The sequence below is a fragment of the Pipistrellus hanaki genome (assembly GCF_964339955.1).
Source record: "Pipistrellus hanaki genome assembly, chromosome: 2".
Taxonomy (NCBI): Eukaryota; Metazoa; Chordata; class Mammalia; order Chiroptera; family Vespertilionidae; genus Pipistrellus; species Pipistrellus hanaki.
The window spans coordinates 27,102,412-27,126,306 of NC_140504.1; the positions used below are offsets into that span (position 1 = coordinate 27,102,412).

Here is a 23,895-nt window from a genome sequence, read left to right on the forward strand (position 1 = left end):
CTCCCACTTTGCTATTTGGGGCTGAGTCTTGAGGAAATTCTATCATTAATCCCATGTTAGCTGCATCAGTGGAAGTTCAAGTGGTTAATGTTTCAGCATTTCTCTTTCCTTGGTAGAGTGTTCACCTGGGATGTTTGGAGACAATTGCCAGCATTTTTGTGACTGTGAAAGCAAAATCTCCTGCCACCCGGTAACTGGAAAGTGCCTCTGTCCACCTGGGAGAGCCGGAGCCAGATGTGAAGCTGGTATGAGCCAAGTACCTGGTGATGTCCCTCTGATTCCTGGGTGATACAAAGATCTCTAGGCATTTTTTATACATAAAGTATTATGTAATTAATACCATACTACCATTGCTTGTCACCTTGCCTTAGTATGATTAATCAAGGTATTTGGCTGTTGCATAACAGCAACCAAAACCAGCACTACAGCCAACAGAGGACACCTTGAAGGCACCTCAAGGTGATGCAATTAAACATCCTGATTACAAAAGCAATTCAGAAAAATCACTAGAAATGAGGCTAGTAAGATACAAGTACTATTCTTGAGAACCAAGTTCCCAGTATTCTTGGGAACTGAGATTTAAACTTTCCCCCCACCTCTACACTCACAGGAAGAAAGGCCTAGAATGTAAAATTCAAAATCTTTAGGGACTATCTTAAGAGGAGAAAGTAGAATGAATGAATCATTGACTCATCACTTACAATTTAAACTTTAGTGGATGCTTCCTAGATGAGAATGTTTCATATGTTATGCAATATCCCCGAAGGACGATCACCCTAAACATTTTGCTTGTATTCATTTACCCTTCATCACCACCCCATGAGGCTGTTCTATTTTTATTCCTGCCTAACAAAAGAGAGAGCTGAAACACAGAAAAGTAGGAAGAGTCAGAAACAAGATTTAATCCCAAGCAGTCTGGTTTTGACCCTTGGGTGATGATGCTCTTAGTAGACAATACTTGTTTTGTCTACTAAGACCTCTCTCTCTCTCTCTCTCTCTCTCTCTCTCTCTCTCTAGAGAGAGAGAGAGAGAGAGAGAGAGAGAGAGAGAGAGAGAGAGAGAGAGAGAGAGAGGGAGAGGTCTTAGTAGGCCTGGTGCATGAATTCCTGGTTGAGGGGACAATTTGCATATTACCCTTTTATTATATAGGATATACACTGAATGGCCAGATTATTATGCAGTCAGAGATCATAATAATCTGGCCACTCAGTTTATATGTCAGCATGTAGTCCTGTATAAGGAACCCTCAGGGGCTCATCAAGAGATTTATATTCTTTCCTACCCTTTCTTCCCTTTTTCATAGGCCTTTAATGTAAGTTCAATGGGTTATGAATATTGGGTTGGAATCCTTTGGGATCTTCCAACTCAGAAGCTTACTGATGCTGACATTTCTTTTTTGCAAAGCTGCTTCATTTATGGCTCTAATCATTGCTTCAGTGCACTACAAGCTTCTTGGGAGTTCGATCCATGTTTATTTATCTTTTATCATAAAAAGCTTAGTAAAGGGTCTAGCACATGACATTTTTCAGCAAATTTTCGTTTCTTTTCAGCATTCCTCAGGGAGTCATGGTAAACATGTTCCTGAACCTTGTCATATCTAAACTAAGTCTGTCAGAATAAACATCAGCATGACATCTTGGCAAAGCCACAGTACACATGTCACCAATGAAATGCTCACTGAAGGCAGATTGCTTATAGTGTTTGTGGTTTCATCCAAATACTGAGGAAAATCATTCATGTTTATTGAATGTGTATCATATGCCAGGCATTTTAATGTATACTCAGTGCCTTTACTATCATTGCCCTTCCCTTTAATAGATGGGGGAGCCCTAGATGGTTTGGCTCAATGGAATGAGCTTCAGCCTGTGGACTGAAGGGTCCCAGGTTCGATTCCAGCCAAGGGCATATGCCTGGGTTGCGGACTCAATCACCAGTATGGGGCATATACAAGGCAGCCAATCAATGATTTTCTCTCATCATTGATGTTTCTATCTCTTCTTATTCCTTCCTTTCTAAAATCAATAAAATATATATATATTTAAAATAGTGGGGAAACTGCAGCACAAAATTGTTATGTAATTTGCCCAAAGTTGCACAGCTCATAAATGGCAGACTGGGGATTTGAAACAGACATTCTGGGTCCAGGGCCAGACTCAACATCTCCACTATACTGCCTCTCAAGGGAAAGAAAGGAACAAGAATTGATTTTGTTGTCCAATATGCCTTGACCATTAACCACAGGTTGCTATTTAATTTATATTTAGTTTAATTTAAGATACACCCCCTTAGTCGCATCTCAAGTGTCCAGTGGCCACATATGGTTAGTCACTACAGTGCTGGATAGCACAGGATAGTCTGTTTCATCATTGCTGAAAGTTCTGTTGGACAACACTCAGCGGTGTCTTAACACTAGCTTCTTCTAAACCAAGAGAGCGTATGGCCAGGCTGGAAATGAAGGCCTCACCTTATGGACTTTCTATGGACTAAATTCTTATATCACAGTCTTTTTTTATCCACAGAAAAAATGCCATTTGACAGGAGAACATATGTATTAACATGCCCAATCTCAGTGGGCACCTCAAGGCCTCTCTTGTCATGAGCTCTTTGGGGTACCCACAGCTTACACAGATGTACTGCATGGTCTTTTATTTGCAGTTTTATTTTCAATTAGGCACAGTTCATCTGCGATATTAACTGTGAGCAGCTGTGTCTATGCAGGCACTATAAAGATAAAAGACCTCATTTTAATTTGAACTCTGGTAAAGGACCTATTAAACAGCCATAATGTTAATTCATAAAAAAATGTAACAGCTTTTTATTGGATTATTTCCCCACCCCCTTGGTAAATTAACATTTGCAGACATTCAAACAGATGTCTTAAATACACATCGTTATTAACATAAAAATGTGGTATTTTTATAAATTAAAATCAGATTCTGAACTGCTTAGGAGGGATCCTGACTCATAACTCTTTTTCAAACAAGAAAACTAGGTCTCACCACCAAGCTAAGTAATCCTCCTACACACTACGCAGGGTGGATGTATTAGGTTAGGATTTATTTGTTTGTTTAGTTATTTATTTTTAATATTTATTTATTATATTGATTGGGATGACATTGGTCAAAATGAACATATACAATTCAGGTGTGGATTTCTATGTTATAAGATCTGTATATTGCACTGTGTGCCTACCATCCAAAGTCAAATCTTCTCCTGCCACCTTATATTAGGATCCCTTCTCCTTCCCCCACCCTTCCCTCTAGCAATCACCACTGCTGGTTATGTTCCCAAATATCAATACAGTATCATACATATAAGAGAAATCATTTAGTTCTTAGCTTTTTCTGACTGACTTATTTCACTTAGCATAATGTTTCAAGGTCTATCCGTGTTGTTGCAAATGACGCTATTTCGTCCTTTTCTTATGGCTGGGTAGAGGACTGGATAAAGAAGATGTGATATATATATATATATATATATATATATATATATATATATATATATATGATTTTTTTTAATTTTTAAAATATATTTTATTGATTTTTTACAGAGAGGGAGGGAGAGAGATAGAGAGCCAGAAATGTCGATGAGAGAGAAACATCGACCCGCCGCCTCCTGCCCCCCCCCTCCCCCGACCGGGGATGCACCAGCAACCAATGTACATGCCCTTGACCGGAATCAAACCTGGGACCTTTCAGTCCGCAGACCGACGCTCTACCACTGAGCCAAACTGGTTTCAGCAGATTTTTTTTAAATTTTGATTATATTTTATGATGTACAGAAAAGATTCATTTCAGAGCAGCATTTACATCATCTCCAGAGCTCCTTTTAGCTACCTGTTCTTCCTTCATCTAGAAAGGGATTGAATTACTGTTTGCTCTGCAAAATGAATTAATTGCAAAATTGATTGAGTTCTTATTTTTCTCATATTTAAAATCTAACTGGTTAATTAAGGCAAGAAGGCCAGAACATATCAGCCTACCTTCATTATCCAAGAGAGCAATAAACAAACAAACATGCAAGTGCTTAATGGAGTATTTAGGGTGCATCTCCAACCCAGCCAAGAGAATTTTGAGGCAATAATTATAGAAATATTTTACAAAACTATACCCATAGACTCAGAGTTCACTCTAGAACTGGTATCCTTGTATTTACATTGATATTTCTTAATTTCCCACTTTCCAGCTCTCTCCACTTATTTGGGCTTTCATCTACATATGCTTGATATGGCATGTCTTTCCACATGGCAGTGCAGATTGAGGAATGAGCGCTAGATAAGAATTTAGAACTCTGGCTCTGCCATTTGCCAAGAACATAACATTTGTGAAGTCTCTTAAGCCACATCAAACCTTTTTCTCTCTCTACAATGAGAGAGGACTTACCTCACTGTCTTGACTACCTCGCAGTTTTGCTAGAACCATCTGTATTAATGTGTTTGGGACCCACTTTGTAAACTGTTTAGAGCTAGGTGACTCATCATTGCAAAGTTGAATTTCTGTAATTCTTTTTTTTTAATATTTTTTTATTGATTTTGTACAGAGAGGAAGGGAGAGAGATAGAGAGTTAGAAACATCAATGAGAGAGAGTCTTCGATCAGCTGCCTCTTGCACACCCCCTACTGGGGATATGCCCACAACCAAGGTACATGCCCTTGACCGGAATCGAACCCAGGACCCTTCAGTCCCCAAGCCGACGCTCTATCCATTGAGCCAAACCGGTCTCGGCAAGTTTCTGTAATTCTTAAACATCGGTAGTAAATTGAGTTATTTCCCATTCTAACCTGAATGAATCGGAGCCAATTTTCTGTTTCCATGGGCAGGCCTGGGCTTTCTCTCTATCCTCACAGTCCTTCAGAAACAGAGTCTATTAATTCTCTCCTAGTTTTCTGTTGGACATCAAACCAAAACCAAATGCCCAGGATTGGGTGTGATGCCTGAGGGAAACATTAGTCCACATGTTTAGCTATTTTGATTAGACTAACATTTTTAATCCTCTCTTCATTTCTTTGCTGGTTGAATTCACAATGCAATTCCACTTAAAAATAGTTACATTCCTTGAATATAAATAGCAGGATTTTACAGAAGTAGGTACACAAGGCATCTCTGGCCATTATGACATTTTTAAAAAAAATATATTTTATTGATTTTGTACAGAGAGGAAGGGAGAGAGATAGAGAGCTAGAAACATCGATGAGAGAGAGTCATCGATCAGCCGCCTCTTGCACACCCCCTACTGGGGATATGCCCACAACCAAGGTACATGCCCTTGACCGGAATCGAACCCGGAACCTTTCAGTTCCCAAGCCGACGCTCTATCCATTGAGCCAAACTGGTCTCGGCCATTATGACATATTTTAAGAGGCGAAAGAGTTGATTGTAAAGCTATGTCATTTTCAACAACATAGGCACACATAATCATGTTTTCACCCTGAAGACCAATTTGTGTTATCCTGGGTGAGTGTTGCCTTTTTCTGACCTCCCAAAAACTAATCCATTCTCCCCGTGTCCCTTGAAATACTACTGCGATGAGCTCTATTACAACAATCTATAATAATTCTGGGAGGGCACTTCACAAAATTTAAGTTGCTGTTCTGATTTCTCTTTTCAACTTTGTCACTAACTTTCTTGACACCCCCCCCCCCCCCAGCCTCTTCCTGTTTTTCATTAAAGACCTGACTTTTAATACATAGCATTCTAACCTGGGGGAAAGATACCACATAGTTAACCAGAATTCTTTGCAAGTCTATTGTTATCTTATGCAATTCCAAGAAATAGTAGTAAAGATACTATGTGATGGATAAACATATCTGAATTACTTTTATATTTATTATTTTTTCCCTCACAGAATGCAGGCCAGGCCAATACGGACCTAACTGTTCTCTGACGTGCCAGTGTGCCCACGGGGCTCCGTGCAACCCGCTCAACGGGAGCTGTACTTGCCCCTCAAAGAGAATGGGTCCAACCTGTGAGGAAAACGTTTTGGATGATCGTCAATAACGGAACGCTAGCAGCTTTTCAGTGGGTGGACAGAATTTCGCCGAGGCTCACCCACAGTTTATCATCTTCACTTGTGGCAGGGAAATGCACTTACTCAACCATCTTCAGCCCAGCCTCCCCTGTTGTGAGTGAAAAACGATGTCTCCAATTTATGACCCTCAAGCAGAAGTTCCATTTTCCAGCCTACCCTTCCCAACTTTCTTCTGCTGAAGAACATGCCCAAGAAAGAGAGAATATTTTTTCAAGATCCCAATCGTAGTAACATTTTGGACTAATAAGCGAAACACTTTTTTATATGCACAGGCGGTATTTAAATTTGGAAGTCAGAAATGCCTCTCAGTTCAGCTTGGACTGCACTGAAATATTCACACCTAGTCACTGAAGACCTCCGTGGTCATTAAGTAGCTGGATCCTCTTTAGAAATGTCTAGAATTTCATCGATTTATTCTTAGTATCCTGCTCCACAGCTGAGCCTGCTTCAGGTTGTTATGGTATTGTATTTCGAACATGACTTTTGGTGTGGGAGACTATTAAGGCTTTAGCCACTTATAGATCTGGGTAAAAAGTATGATGGGCACACTTACAATGAATCATCAGCATGTTTAGTGGTGGTCTCCTCATCACTGGTCAGCAGACAGGAAAAAAGTAAGTAGAAATGATCAAGGTGAGTGCTTAGCCTGCACTGGGGGAAACACATTTCCAATAGAGTAGGGCCTGACCACAGCCAGGCTTTTACTCCACATTGGTAATTTTGATCCAAATTGCTTACCATTAGGTCAGCTTTGCAGACATTTGTAAGTACGACCACTGTGATGAGCCCAGGAAAGATGTGGCAATAAATATAATCATATTTTTGTTCTCAGGCAGTTTAAAAGCCTTTAAAGGTTCAGGCTACTGGTTAATTAACATTAGATAATAATAATTTTTATTGGAAATGTTGTTACTCATGTAACTCATGCTTTATTGAGATAACAATAAATTATATTAAATTATATGACTAATGGATATTGTCTAGAATAGTTTTAAATAAAAACTGATTTAGGATAGAACTGACTGAAGGACTTATGAAAAATAATTGGGGTTATCAATTCAGTATAGCTTCTGATTTTTACTTAACAATTATCTTCCTATATTCAGCACATTTAACAGAAATATAGCATACGTATAATAGACAGCCATGACAAATTTAATGTCATTAAATGATGTAAAGAGCTTGATTATATAACCTCTTGAGAGGTTTTAAATTTGGTTTTATTTTAAAAGAGTCAAAATCAACTTATCCCTCCCTTCATCTACATTATTGGGAATTATAAATTTATGTTTATGTTTAATTCATTTTAACTTGTTTTTATTAAATAAATAGAATAGTATGCTTTATTATAAATATTTGCTCATTTTTATTATATTTTTAAATCTTCTCTCAGCTCTCTCATCTGATTTTCAAATAGAATAAAATATATAAAATCAGAGATTTTTCTTGAGCTGTTATTGATTGCTGAACTCCCTTCAATTTAAGGGGGAAAATAAAAAAAAAATAAAAACAGTGACTGCCAACAGGGAGAATAAAACAAGAAACCAGGTTTCCTTACTAGAGGTCTTGTCTCCTATTACAACACGTGAGAAACTCAATCTAGAAAAAAAGTTTCTAGAAACTTTTCATGGTAGGAATACAAAGAATAAAAGATTTCTTTTGGGTGAAATTTTTTATATCATATTGCTTAACTTTTTATAAATGAGAAGCCTTATGTAAAATGTTAAGCACAGTTGTTGGCAAAAGATCAATGGCCCAATATTATCTCTCTTCATCCCCTATGGCTCCCCAACTCTGAAATAAATCAAGAGTGGGAAAGCTAAGCCATTGCCGAAACCTATATTTGTACTATCACTTGGCCCATAGATAAATGGAGTTTCCCCTTCATCCTTATATCAGTCAATAAGAACTAATGCCAGGTACTGTGGCCACTTTTCTTTATAAAAGTTTTGTAGGTTGTCTTTCATATCATAAAAGAAAATACAAAAAATGTTTAATATCCAGAATATTTCCATTTTCTACTTGGTCACCTTGAAAAATCTTGATTTTTGATGGCACCCTACAAAAATTAACAATTATTTGATAAATTATTCCTTCTAAAAATGTTGCAGTTCTTTTGCTTGAAGACACTAGCAAATGTCTGAAAATCATTATAGGCAATGACATTTCATTCATGGACCAACATACAATAAATGTTCCTCTTAAATAATTTAACATCTGAAAAATTATAAAATAGAATTCCCTTGCAAAATTATATAACTAGAATTTTAAAAATTATTTTTAATAGTTGCATGTAAAAAATGCTTCGAATTAAGAATATAGTTCACAGTGACCCACATTTCTGAGCAAATAAATAATCCATCCTTTTTACTTTCATAAGGATTTATCTGAGCTTTCTACATGTAAACAATTGTTCAGGTAGAGTTAAACATAATCTGCTTACCAAAAAAAGTAGTTTGCACAGAACTTTTAAAAATTCAACTATCGATATTTAAAAGTAAGGCATGATTTAACAGGCATGTCCTCTTTAAACTGAAGTCCAGTGTCAAATTAGAGTCATTGTCATGGCATAGAAATACTCCATATTACTCCTCCTACTTTCCCTTCCTATATAATCTGCTCTTTGAATGTAGAAATGCTGACCCCAAAAGAAATCCATCCACCCATAATACCCCTTTAGAAAGGTGCCTATGCTGTGATGTTTCAGGCTCTTTCATTTGAAATACAAGATCAGAGTGGGGATTATTATGCTTTTCTGCAATAATATAGCTCAAGTTTAAAGAAAACTGAGCAGATGTATGGAAGTGTGCTGGCTAATTTGGAGTTTCCATCTAACATGCATGGGATATACCATTTCAGTTTAACACCTAACTTTCCCCCTACTCTTTCTAACTTCTATGCTCATTTATTGAGTTTTCCAGATGAGACAGCTATTTGACACAGGCTAAATTATTTTTAGAGAACTTGGAAATCATTCCAAGAGTTAGTGGCAAGAATGGCATTTCCTTTGTTAGAAATAGCAAAGAGGGTTTGGCTTCTGCGGGGCCTCTTTCACCTTGGTTTCTTCAGGACCTGGTAATACAGACGTAGCAAGAATTTAAAAAAGCATTTTGATGAAGTGAACAAATAATAGCTACTGTCTGCACTCTAGGAGTTATGTATGCAATTCAGTTGAAATAACTTCTCATGGTTCTATAATAGAAAAAATATCAAAGTAGCTGAGCTTTTAAAATAGATTTCAAGCAATTCCAAAGTTTTGACCCTTTTTAGCTAATCATGTAGGAACTTTTCTACTTTTCCTGCTTATATTTTAGTTTTTCAAAATAAAAGAAAATAATACAAAAAAGTCAATATTTAAAGTCTAGGAAATATATTTAAAGTCAGCAGATACCTCTTTTTATATTCTTCTAAGTACTGACATACTCTTTTATCTCTAAATCTTTTGTCAGTATTATATAAAACACCATTTAACCATTCTTCATTTTGATGTTTGTACAAATAGTTCAAATTTTGGAAAAAATACTATCTCAAATAACTAATATTAACATTTTGTTCTTCCACTAGATATTTTAAAGTTATATAGAAAATTTTATAATAATGACTCTACTTAAAAACAATATAAGTGAATCCACAAAACATAATTTTATTGCTCCGACTTCATGAGAAAAGTTCAACAACAGTCCATCAGACAAAAAGATTCATGTGAAAAATTGGATATTAAGTGCTTAAGTGTTGACAATATTGGTCTCTTGAAATGTAGAGCATTGGTTTGTGAACAAAATTCCATATGTAAGAATTGGATGAATTTGGTAGCTAGTGTTGAACATGTATTTGATGAATAATGAAACTTGTGACTGATTAGCTATCTGAATGGTCAGTTGGTAATATTACAAAGCACTTATTGACTTCAAAATGCCTTCATTAGTGTCACTTTTTAACTATTGCCTAAAAAGCAATTTTCTGTATTTTAACTCTATCCTGAATTTACTACCTCACTCAAAAATATTTATTGAGTGTCGACAATACTAGATATTGTTGGAGGCATAACAAAAATAGTGGTGAACAAGACGGATGTGTTCCCTGCCCTCATAAACTTACAGTCTAGTAGATGATATTAACCAATGAGTGCAGAGTTTTTAAACATTCTTAGCCTTTCAGTGAGTTTAATAAGTTTAATAGTTCATCCATCCTTGTTTACTAATCCTTTCCTAAGTCTATTTCTCACAATTCTATTAATTCTCTTACATTCACTCAAACTTTGACAAGTAATATGTATTCTACATCACCTTAAAAAAATCTACACAGCAGGCTTTATATTCTTTAATGCTACTATAGAAAATAAAATACATATTTTTTAATTTGTGAAGTACCATTTTACATTTAAAGAAAACCACATTAATTTTTTTGCAATGTAAAAGGCAAGTCTATTTTCAAATCTGTTGTAACCCTGATAGCATGGGGATTGAGGTAATGGAAACAGAAAAAAAAAAAAAAAGAATATTTGTCTTCTTTTTTTTTTTTTTTTTTCAACTATCACATTCCTTTTTTACATCTATTGCTTTCTCTTTTGGTCAAGATGAGTGACTAACATGAGTGACCAAGATTATTGTTTCCCAGTGACATAAGAGGTTATTTTTTAGACAGTTTAAAAAATCTAGTCTTATTATAAGGCAAGTAATTCTCTTAAGTGTAAAAAAATATCATGCTATTTTAGTGGTATCTCAAAACAAGATTAGATTATTTCTTTTTTTAAAATTATGATAAAACTAGTGTCCCAGTGCATGGATTCATGCACATTGAAAAGAAGTTACTTAGAAGAAATATTTTAATATCGCTATTCGCCCTTTCTATATAACAGAAAGTGTCTACCAAATTCATGATCGGCAACAACAGATGGCACCAGTGAGAGCATTATATGTATAATGCTTGTGCAAGTCAACTTAGCCTTTTATATATATAATAAGCTTGCTTAATTAGACCTGCTTTCTTATTTAGCTAAACTTTTTCCAGCCCAGTGAAGCACCCCAACTTGTCTTAAGGTAATTGTCAGCAACACAGCAGTAAATATCAACACAAAGCAGATTATTATAGTAGAGTATGCAGGGAGAACAAAGGGTAAAATATTTAACTGCAGCAGTGTTTGATTATATTCTGCGCAATGAGAAAACCTGAAGTCATTTTCAAGGCCCACCATTTCTTACTTTTTTTCAGTCGGGTCAAGTTTCTAAACTTTCTAAATCTCCATTTTCTGACTAATGAAAAGAAAATAGGATTCCATGGAATCTCCTATCTCAAGGACTTCTGTGAGGATCAAATGAGATGAGGCACAGGAAAATGGGAAATGTTTCACAGACATTTGGTGAAAGTGTAAAATGTTTGCACCTGGCTATAGCAAGTCATGTTTCTGGGCTGAAGAAACTTCAAGGAGGCTAGTCACTAGGGAGAGGAAGCTGGGCGTTGCTACGTGATATCATTACCTGGCACCCACAGCTACCGTTTCCCTGGCTGGGCTGGGCTGTGGGCCGCACTTTGTGCATGGGGTCTTGGCAGCATTGGCTGCAATTTGGTGGGCTGTCACGCTGGGGCCTGTGACCCACTTGGGGGAAGCCAAGTGTTGTTTTGTGGGCACCAGGTACGTGTTGCTATTTCTCTGTAAATGTCCAGTGCACATCACAGCAGCTCCTGTGTTGAGTGTCTTCCTCCTGGTGGTCAGTGCACATCATAGTGACTGGTCAGACAGTTGGAGGGACACTTAGCGTATTAGTCATTATATATATATATATATATATATATATATATATATATATATATTATAATTTACCATCTTAACCATTTTTTTCAATACACAGTTCAGTGGCATTAAGGATGCTCATGTTGTGCTACAATCAAATAAGGATTATTTCTTTTACTATAGGAAGAACTTCCTGATGCCAGTTGAATAGCATGTAGAGTCAGTATAAGTTAGTCTGCTTGAATAAGTTAATTCATATACTGTCTGCATTTGTGATTTTTTAAAATATTCTGTGACTACCTTATTTGAAAATATGCTTTCTATGTCTCTTCCTATTTGCTAGCATTTCTGAAACAAATACATTTTCACATTTAAGCAGTTATACTATCTCTGGGTATCATATGACTAGAAGAAGAGCCATTTTTCCCTAAGTGTATCACAGTTATAGCTCATTCACTTTAACATATGTGTAAATATGCTTAAAAACAGTAAGCAATCAGCAAACTTACTGCATTCTATGAAATATTTACCAAACTTGTGATTCTGTTTTGACCAACTCTCATAGACTTCCCAGATTTTGTAATCTTTCTTTAAACATCTGCTCTCTGGACTCCATTCTGGCCTAGAGGCTATGGTATACAGGCTCCAAAGGCCATGAGGCCTCACGGATTGTTTCCCAATGAGTATTCCAGGGAATTACAAGTTCATAGTATTTAGTAAAGGAGAAGGGAAAAGAAAATTGCTTGGGTCTAATAGTTAATAACACCAACAGTCAGGAAAATCTGGGTTACATAGTATATTTTACTGCAATACTTTTTAAGAGCTCTAATACCCTGTTGTGATTTGTGAATTTCTAATGGGAAGAAATGGTACACAAAGAATCCCAAAATGTTAATTTAGGAGTTCTTTTCTGAAGAGCATTTTGAAAAACTAATGTCCCAAGGAATACATTTTGTGAAACACGTTAACAAATGTATATGGTGAGTTATGCCCTCAGTAACATCCTTGGTCTGGATATTCTGATCACACATTTTATGTAATTGCCTGAAAGAATTCAAAGCAAGGCCTGTATTTTATAGCTTCCCATGGAGTTGATATGAGTCAGTAAGTATTTCTCAAAAATAGAACTTTAAAAATGCAAAGTAAAATGTTGATGTAATCTTTGAAAGGGCTGCCTTTCTTGTCTGATTAATATGAGAAATCCAGTAAACTCTTCTTTAAATATTAAGGACAATTAGAAAAATGTTAAATAAATTGTATTCTTATTAAATGAAATACTATAAAAGTTATACAGGAAAATATATTGGAAAATAAAAGACCAAAGTTTAGTTAAGTGCATTAAAATTTCTAGAGAGAGAACATTCAATAGCACACTGGAATGAGAATCACTAAATGGTCAAATACATTGTTGTCATGTCATAATTGAAATGCATGAATTCTAACAACATCAGAGTTACAATGGTTTATGTATTATTTGCTAGTGATCGTTATGTTATTTATGAAATTCTTAAAGTATCCCTAGCTCTACACACACACACACACACACACACACACACACACACACACACTCTTACAGACCTATTTATGTTGGTAGTGGAAGATTGTGGAGAATATCCTTTTGAATTATACATTTATGATACTTTTTGTTAAAACTTTATTAAAAATTATAAATCATTCCAAATAAATGTACACACTGTAGTATTCAGAAAAAAAATGGTCTTCCTCACTTAAAAATACCTCCAGTTCTACATGACATATATAATTGTAAAAATTTATGAACTGTGTTATGAATCACAATTCATATAGGATCAGGCTAAAATATGTCCTCTAGTCCTAGTATGAGATACTATAACCCAGCTACATTGTGTGTTGAATAACCTAAAAAAACAGGAGAGCAACACTTAAGGAGTAGAAAATCTTGTGTACTTGGAACCACAGGATCACAGAATTGGAAAAGATTAATGGCCTGCTTTATAAGCAAGAAAACTGAGGCTCAGAGAATCAAGTCCCAGAGTGAATAATCACAGAACCAAGATTTTCTTGTCTCTTATCTCTGGTCTCATGTCTTTTACCTTTTGCCTTTATTTCTTTTCTATTTTTATTTAATTTATTGGGGTGACATTGGTTTCTAAAATTATATAGGTTTCAAGTATACAATTCTGTAATACATCACCTGTATATTATATTGTGTGTTCACCACCCAAAGGTAAGTCTCCTTCTGTCACTGTTTATCCCCCATTTACCCTCTTCTACCTTTAGATTTCTGCCTTTCTGAGACTTTGTGGGCAATTCTTTTGACTAGGAGGGTCAATGAACTTTGCTTTACAGAAATTCCATTGAATCCTAGCTTTAGTATCATAGACCTTCCAAACTTGCATTGTCATCATTTATTAGACAGCCATATTATATCTGGGAGCAATAATTAAATATGGACATAAGGAATTGAAATCAATGAGAGCTCCATGGTCCTGTAATGATTTTACAGCCTTCCAAGAAAAATCATCTGAATTTTATACATTTATATATCTTCTTTGGTATATATTATTGAAACTTTACATTACAAACTATTGAGTGGCCTATATTTTAACAATTTGCCATAGCTATCAATTTCTGTAATGAATGGTAAATAAAATTCCCAGATTTAAGCCACATAGAACATGAATTTTTCATATAAGTTTGTTTATAAGTGTCAAAGAAACCTCTATAAAGCATAATTCATTAATAGCCCCACTTGCAGCTGTAAGGAAAAGTTGCACTATCATCCCTTCCCCCATTAGTATGAGAAAACTTGGGATGAAAATCCCAGAGACATCAGTAAATCTATTCTATATACTAACTAACCAAGTGTACTGCCTTGTATTTTACTTACTCAATAAAGACATACTAAAGGAAATTTGATATTGTTAACTAAAAAAGAATGATGTGACTATATGTATACTTTTAAAACAATGGTTATTAAACAAGTCAGGAAGCAGAAATTCCAAATACCTTAAGGCTCAAGATAGAATATGAATTACTGGAATATTTAATGATATTACATGAGCTGGAATCAATACTACTTAAAGAAACTATAAATCTAATATTGGTTTATAATAAAAAAAATCTTAAACACAAATATATATGCCCATGATAATATATTAACTATTCAATCAGACACAATCACCTTTTGAATAACTTCCATCAATACATATTTTATGACACTTGGACATTCACTTTGTCAGACTCAACAATTAGTGGGCATGGATTTTTTTAAAAGAAAACTTTCTCTAGTCAAAATATTGAAGAAAATCTAATCAAAAGTGAACCTTCAGAAAGTATGGCCATGTTCAACTAAGCAGTGGAACCTTTTCCAGTTTTTTGCATACCACTGCATAGTTTGAGAGCTGTCCTTCCAAAGCCTATATTATGGTTTGCTGATCAATAATTTAAATAATAAGTAAATATAGCAACTATATTTCAATCTATAAATTTATGATTTTTATTTTTAAATATATTTTTATTGACTTCAAAGGAAAAGGAAGAGGGAGAGAGATAGAAACATCAATGATGAGACAGAATCACTAATCCACTGTCTCCTGCATGCCCCACATGGGGATTGAGCTTGCAACCTCAACATGTGCCCTGACTGGGAATTGAACTGAGACCTTCAGGTTTATAGATCGACACTTCACTTCTAAGCCACTTGGGCTAGGCTAAATGTATGATTTTAAAAGAAAGGAAACTTTATTCTGTCCTTTAAATGCTGAGAATTTTGTTTTAAGAGAAAACTTTACTCAGTAATGTACGTGTGTTATTTTTTTAAACTAACTTGTATATTATAAAAATGGTGCTTATTTTAAATAAATGTTTTTATCATACATATTTTCTTTGTGATAATGTATGTGCTCAGAGTCATAACTAAAATATTACTTTTGGAATGAATCATTTAAACTTTATTATAGCTAGTTATTTAACAAAAGGTTAATTAAGTCTGGTATTTGTTAGATCCCCATTATTTGATTTGACACAATCAATTTGCTGGCTGATATGATGGTGTGTGTTTTTTCCACTGATTATTTCAAAGTATTTGTTGTGACAAATCAATCATTTTGAGGGGCTATTATTTCTACTTCATCTCTCTGGTCTATGCTGGCATTTATAGGTATTTTTCTCATGTATGTTTTATCCTAATTTTGTTTTTTTACTTCTTTGTGAACAATAAAAATATTTTATCTTTTCTAACTTACAAGGTTGGTGCCAAATTATTTGTTCCTGAGGGAATACTTCTTAGACACTGAAGTATTACATGTATGTTATTATTACCCTTTTCATCATTATTTAATCAAGCAAAATGCATCAACTGGCTCAGTGTATAGATAAAATGGTTTTTACAGATGTTTTTTCTCAAACTGATTATGTGTGTTTATCTTTGTGTGATAATAATAATTATATAATTGGCTAATGACATTTATCATGTTCTTAATATACACCAGACATCATCAAAAGCATTTTTCAAACACTTTTTACTTAATCTCCACAATGATTATTTGGTATATATGAGTTTGCATCTGATTTTTCTTTTTAACAGTTCAAAAGTTGAGACATAAAGGAATTTAATAACTTGTTGAGGTCCTATAGCTCCTAAGTGGGAAAAAGCTCAGGTTTGCCTGATTCTGGGGACCAAACTCTGGACTATAATATGCATGCAATTCTAAGACAACCACCATATAGAATGAAATCATTTGAAAAATGATGAAGTTTTGGTAAATCCAATGAGCGTGAGTTCATACTCCAGACACTAATCACCATACATGGATTTAGTTACATTTCAATCACCATTATTTTTGGCATGTAAATAATGCATGTGCATGCCTCTTTTTTTGTGTGTGTATGTATGTATATATATAAGCAATGATTAAAAAGATAGTATCTCTATGTGACCTCAACTTTAGCCCAAAAAATATTCACAGTAATTCTATCTGTACCTTGTTCTCTCAATTCCCAAACAGATTCTTAGAAATCAGAATAAAAAGAAAATTCTTAGACTATCTAACTAAAGTACTAAATGCTTTGGTCCTTAGTTTACAACAATATTCCAAGATAACTTTTGTCACTACTTATCTGTCCAGTTAGCTTCAGGCCTATTTTTTGCTGTGAAGAGGGTATCAGATTTTATTTTTACAATACTTCATTTTTTTTTTCAGGATTCACGGGATTAAAGCTAATATTTCTCATTTAAAAAACCTTTTATGATGGCCTTGGCACCAAGAAATCCATCATCTCTATCATTCCCTTCCATCTAAGTCTACTCCACCAAGTGCCTTCCAAAGAACTTGCTCTACCCTTGAACTCCACACACCTCCGTGCTATTTTTCTCTTTGTGAAAATACTTTTTAGGCACTGCATGGTGAAAGTATTCATCCTTCAAAACTTATTCAAAGTCATACCTGGTCCTAAACCCCCACCCAAAAGTATAAAGAAGTTTTATTTTCCGACTTCTACGGTACAGGAGCTGGCACGTAATGGGAGAGAAACAATGATTTATGAAATTGTCAACTGCATTAAAAGTGAATTAGAGACTGATCTACCTGTCAGAAAACCTCTTCTCTCTTACAAAATTTAAGGCTTCTTGTTTAAATTTCAAACACTCATTTCCCTTGTGGCTATAATTGGCTTGGACTAGCAATAGCCAAATGAACATATGTGGACAGTAGATGCCAAATAATGCAATTTTTTGTGAAATATGCATGTGGCTTTCTTCTTGGCGGGGGAATATACTGCTATCCCACCATATATACTTAGTTTGAAATATGCAGCATAAGGAAAAAACCAGATTCCATCTGCCAGGCAAAATAGCTATAAAGTGGAGAAATCAGGTTTTGTGTTTTTTTTTTTAATGAATCCAGTGAGAGTAACTTGAGTTATTTTTTAATGTAAGAGAAAATAAACTCTTGAGCAAAGCTGCAGAGCAATGTGGTGTTCTTTTAATTTATAGCTAGGTCAAATCCAAATCCCGGTTTTAGCTAAATTAGAATGTTCCCAGAAGAGAGAATGATTAGACAATTCAAGTCGGCTTATGCTGGCCTTCTAAAACCTGGCTCACAGTCTGAGGGGACTAGAATTCCATTCTCATTCAAGACAAGTAAACACTTCTCCATGTATTCATGAGACTCACTGCACAACTTGGCTGGATGTTGCCATTTTCTTTAGCACATGTCGACAAAAGCAAGAGTGTTGTTCCCCATATTCTAGTCTGAAGGAGTGTGGAATAAGAGCAAACACCTGTTCTTTCTTTTCTTGGCCAACGTTTGTCTCCACTTTTGGACTTCCATTTGATGAATTGTATTTTCTTATCTATTAATAGGATTATTTGAAATATAACTTATTCATAGTTAAAAAAAATCTATATTGATCAAAATTAATTGTAATGTGCATTATGATTGGCCAAGACAATCAGAATTATTTGGGGCTTGTCTCTACTGAGATGCATTATTTTCATAAATTCATAATCCTTCTTTACAGTGGGATGGAGAAGAACAGTGCAAAAACATAACTTTAAAGCGCAAAGCTTGCCTGTACCAATTAAGTATCTTGAATAGTAGTTTAACGTGTCTGTCTCAGGTAGGGAGTAACTCAGGTCTTATCTATCTTATGGGTTAATGTGGAGATTTTCATATTATCATTATGAAGCATGACAGGTGGTTTGAGCAATTATATATTAAGCCATTTTAAAAATTCTGTGCTTCAGTTCCAGACTCAGGAAACCTTATTTAGCATCCCAGCTCAACCTTTGAACAGCTGTGTGATCCAAACAAAATAGTTAACCTTTGAAACTCTACTTTTACTTGTCTGGATAGAGAAGGTTGACTTTCTTTATCCAAAGTTACCAAGCATTTTAGAGGAAAACAGAGAACACTGAACTGAAAATTATAAATAACTAATGGAAGTGGAATCTGTGCTATTTAATATAAGTTTTACCTGTTAATAATAAAACCATTGGCAATACTGACAATAGACACAGATTTTGTATTCTTATCTAGTGCAGAAAGCTGTCTAAGCGCTGTATGTGTATTAACTTCATGACTCCTATAACAACCCTTGAGATGGTTAGTTACTCATATTATTTATATACAGCAAGTCTGCAATCCCATAAATATTGTCTTATTCAGGACAGTACTTTCCATATAAAAATCAGAACATGGGAAGTGACAATAAAAAGTTTAACATGATATATTTGAAATTAGGAATTCAAATATCATCAAACTCAGAATTAAGAGTTATAGCTCTCCTTTCCATGACATGTCTTTATATTCTAGAAGCAAAATATAGTTAACCATTGAACAATACCATTTGATCTGTGGGGTCGATTTGCAGTTAGATTTTCTAATATATATATATATATATATATATATATATATATATATATATGCATATATATATATAATTTTTTTAAACCCACTCTTGGAAATATGCAAATGTAAAGTGTCTGCTCTATCTGTGTTCTATACCATTTTATATGAGAGACTGAGCCTCCTCTGACTGTGGTATCCACGAGTGGATTCTGGAACCAATCCCCAAAGGATATCTAGGCCGTGTTAGAAGTGTCTTTCTTAAATTAAGACAATTTTTATGCATATTTTTGACTGTGCAGGAGGCCATCATTCTTCAAGGGTCAACAGTAAAAGAAATATACATTTTCATTATTTATTAAAAAGACATACCCAAAGGCTTAATCATCCTTCTAGTATTATTGCTTTTGAGTACAATAAGTTTTCTATATACTAGTATCTATATTTCCCAAAATTCTAAATATGTATATTCTCTCTTTTTTACTAGAAGATAAATGGTTATTGGTATTTGGAATAATGTTTCTAGTATTACTTTACTGATTCTTGAAAGAATAGTGTTAAAAGAATATTTGCTTGCTACCCAAGTCCAAGGAGAGTTGAGGATGTCATACTCATTTGGGATTACACAAGAGGCATCTTGAACAAGGGTTCTGGGATGCCTAGGAAGGTTGATCAGGAATGACTTTGGCTGTTTAAAGTAAGATGGTATGCAAATATATGTAATAGAGAAAGGGATCGATATCATAGGTTATGTGTAAATGTGTGATCAGATGAGTTATACAAATCTGAGACCATCTTATTTTTGTGATTTGATCTTAGTATCTATAAACCCTAAGCCAAAGTTACCATGTCCTAGTATTTATGGTACATAATTAACACATTGTGATAAATTAGACAAGTCACTGTATTCTGTCACTTCTATTTAAATTAGATGTTTTATCATGAGGAAGTTACCGCTTTTTTAGCATTGTTCTCAAGGGAAATTTGCCCAATGACTCCTTGAACAAGTCAGCATTTTCTGTCATTATGGGAGGGAAGTTGTAGTGTGTTGGGGAGACGAAAGAGGAAAAGAAAAACCAAGACTGTTGACCCCTAGAGCGTTGGCAAATATGTTAACAATGTTTGAAATAATATAATCTGAGTCAGGGTTGAAAGGATCTTAAAAACCTCATAGTCTTAGTTGTCACTCAGTGAAGCAATCATTTTTTATAAACATATATTTTATATGCACCTAACCTCTGCTTGAATGCCTTTTGTAATTCTTGAATATCAATCTGTACCCTTATTATTAAAAGTATCTTCCTTAACTTAAGATAAGTGCTAACTCTGTAAAACTTCTAGTCTTTGGAAAATAAGTCTTGATATTCCTCTACTTGATGGTCTTTCAAATGGTTAAAGCCAGTTTTCATCTTTCCTTACTCTTTCTTTCTCCAGGTGAAAAATCTCCAGTGCTTTAACAGCTTCTTATATCATTTGCCAACCTGTTCTGAACGTGTCTCAGATGAATAGTGAGTTCTTTTCATAATTGCCAAAGCTGTAGCTGTTGTCTAAAATACATCATTATATAAAACTTGGTTTTCCCCCTGATTATTTATGATTGTTGTGGAAAGTTATATATGATTTTTGTGGAAAATCAGCACTCATAATCCCACCCTTTAGATAACCATGGTTGACATTTCCATGTGCTTCTTTTAATCTTTCTATGTTTTACATCATTTTTATAAAATGGATTATGTATATAATTTTCAACCGTGCTTTGTTTATAATGGTATGTTTTGAACACTTACTCTTTGGAAAGATGTCTGCAGCAACTTATCCTAAATCTAGTATTCTAACTTCTATCCTAATAATTATCTTCTTCTTAATCTATTCACCCCAAGTATCTGCAGAAATTCCTTTTGAAGCACTTAGTCAACATCAAGGACAATAGCTATAAAGACTTGAAGCACTTCCCAGGTAATCATTGATAACAAAACACTTCAGGTACAATAGAAAGCCAGTGTTCTTTATTTAGAAAGTTGGCTTAAATTGAGAACACTTCTCTCTTCTTTGTTGACCAAGTCTTCCTTCTTGAAAAGACACTTCTGGGGCAGATAAAGAAATTTACACTCTCTATTCATAAGGTATTTAATCTTTGTATTCTCATGATGACAAATTGAGTGCCATTAGCCAAGGAGACTCTCTCCTGATGACAGAGGTGGATCCCCAGTGAAAGGAATCAAGTGAAGGTGAGGCAGCACAAGGCTTTGTAACCATAGTTACTTTAAGTCAAAGATTATAAATGTATTGTTTCCATTATGAAAGATGCATTAACATTCCTTTATGTTTATTCTTAGAAACCTTGTTATCCTGGCTAGCCTATTTACTTACTTATCTCTTAAGAGATGGCTAAGCTTAATTAATTAACATTTAAACATTAACCTTGAAGATATGTCCTGGGAGGTAGCCATGGCAGGGGATAAAACTCTTTGAAAATGAGATGGAGCAATCTCCAAGAAAATGCTCAAATTCTGAGAGAAGCAAAAACTATCTTATGGTCTTTAAGAATTGGCTCCATTGACCTAGAAAATTCTGGAAATGACCTCCTATTTCATTATGCATACACCTGAATGAAGTGAAAGATGAAATGGGGGTACTTTGGAAAGCAATCCTTAATACAAAATTGTTATACATTTTGCATCTAATCATTCATCCAGTTGTAGCAGATGTTTTCTTGTAAATGGTTAAAAAAAAAAAATTCAGAGTAAACCACTAGGATCATTCACATATTCATAACAATGAAGTAGAATGTTCTTTTATGACTAAGCTGTCACCACATTTGGGAAAATTGATGTCTCAGATTTTTTTATCTCACTTTGCAGTAAATATATTGACAACCACACAATTTTATCATTTGCATCAGAAGCTATTTGTAAACAACTATCTATTATAAAAGTATTGTGTTGTTTTTATTACACTTTCTATTCATAAGATATTTAACCTTTGTATTCTCATGATGACAAATTGAGTGCCATTAGCCAAGGAGACTCTCTCCTGATGACAGAGGTGGGTCTCCAGTGAAAGGAATCAAGTGAAGGTGAAGCAGCATAAGGCTTTGTAACCATAGTGACTTTAAGTCAAAGATTATAAATGTAAGAGATTTTTTGATGTATGAGTTATCCCCAGCTCTTTATAATAAATGTCCAGGGTAAATGGGTTTGCAACTGGCTTCCAAAAACATTCTAAAGTTTAGCCTTATTTGAGATTCTTTCTAAAGTTTCTTTTGCCTATATAAAGCAAGGAGAAACTTAACTTTCACTCAAAGCAGGACCCTATCACAAAATATGACAACCCTTCCCAACTTACCTGATTCCTATGCATCCTACAGAATTTAGCTTGAACATAATTCTCTCAATGAAATCTTCTGTTTCTCTACACTCCATTAATCAGCCCATCTTCCCACCTCCAGATCACATTTCACACCCTCATAGCACCCCTAGATGCAAATCCATTGAAATTTCTTCAGATGACTAACACACTTTAAATTCTTGCTCAGTCCTTCCTCTTCACAAAGATTAAAATTATGTCCAAACAGAAAACTTCTTTCTCAAGTGCTTTTTCCTCAGAACTAAACATAGTGCCTTGCACATCATCAGCCCTCTAAAAAAGTTTGTTGAATTAATAAAATTAATGCATTAGATATAGTCTATTAGGACCCTTAAAGCTTGAGGTTTTTGCCATAATATTATTTTATTAGTTTAACCCGAGAAAAAAGAGATGAAAAGTGCAAAATCTAGAATGTCTGAGTTGAGGCACACCCATGGCTAGTGACACAGTCTGCCATCTTGGGAGAAGTTCAAAGCTCTGTCCTCTGTTCTACCTCAGGAGGAGGATGCACATGAAGAAAGAGCGGTATTGGATTATAAAGTTGTGAAACCTTCCATGTGACAATGGAAGAGGTTAAAACACCTTGTGTTCCAATAACACATTTTCTTTGTGATTGGGAATCAATTTCAAGTTCTCAGTAATTGAGAATACATGCTCTAGTAGAGAGAAAATAGCATACGAATGAAAAGGGGATACTGTAATAAATCTAACTGAAAGTAACCTCACAGGATGATCTGATCATAAATTCCTAACTGGACAGTTCATGATAGCTGCCGGGCCTATGACTTCTTTAGTAGAAGAGTTAAGCAAGTTCTGTCTGTTGTCCTTTAGCGTCTCTATTAACCTAACTTTGAAATGCCAGAAATAACCCTCTTTTCCAGACCCCCGGAAGTAGTAACCATCTGCAAGGGAACAAATAATCTTAGCTATCCTGTACCTTGCTTTCTCGTGCCTCTGTGTAGTCTTCCTTAGTTTCCTCCTTAAATCCAAAGGTATAAAAAGAAGTTGAAAAACTGTCATTCTCTGGAGCTTTTAAGATCTTGCTTCCAGAAACTTTTGGCTCGAATAAGTTCTTAGAGTATTTTTTATAGGTTTAGAAGTGTCTTACATCCATGGACTGTATAATCAATAGAAGTGTTTTAAAAATATGTATTATTATTATTTCAATTTACCTGGACCATGATATTTGCTTTGTTATAGTTAAAATGCTAATACTGTTTCATTTTTAAAAAATACATCTTTATTGATTTCAGAGAGGAAGGGAGATGGAGAGAGAGAAACATCAATGATGAGAGATGATCATTGATTGGCTGCCTCATGCATGCCCCACAATGGGGATCAAGTCTGCAACCTAGGCATGCCTTGACCAAGAATCAAACCAGGACCTTCTGGTTCATAGGTTGACACTCAACTACTAAGCCATGCTGACTGTGCAATACTATT

At 34.8% G+C, this 23,895-nt stretch overlaps 1 pseudogene across 1 annotated transcript in view; it reads left to right on the forward strand.

Moving 5' to 3' along the window:
* LOC311617507 (small RNA 2'-O-methyltransferase-like) overlaps positions 1–23,895 on the forward strand; it is a 182,043-nt pseudogene that overhangs the window by 68,249 nt on the left and 89,899 nt on the right. The window contains exons 8-9 of the transcript in view: positions 18,260–18,358; positions 20,521–20,594. The product of the transcript in view is annotated as a small RNA 2'-O-methyltransferase-like (transcript). The remainder of the gene's footprint in view (positions 1–18,259; positions 18,359–20,520; positions 20,595–23,895) is intronic.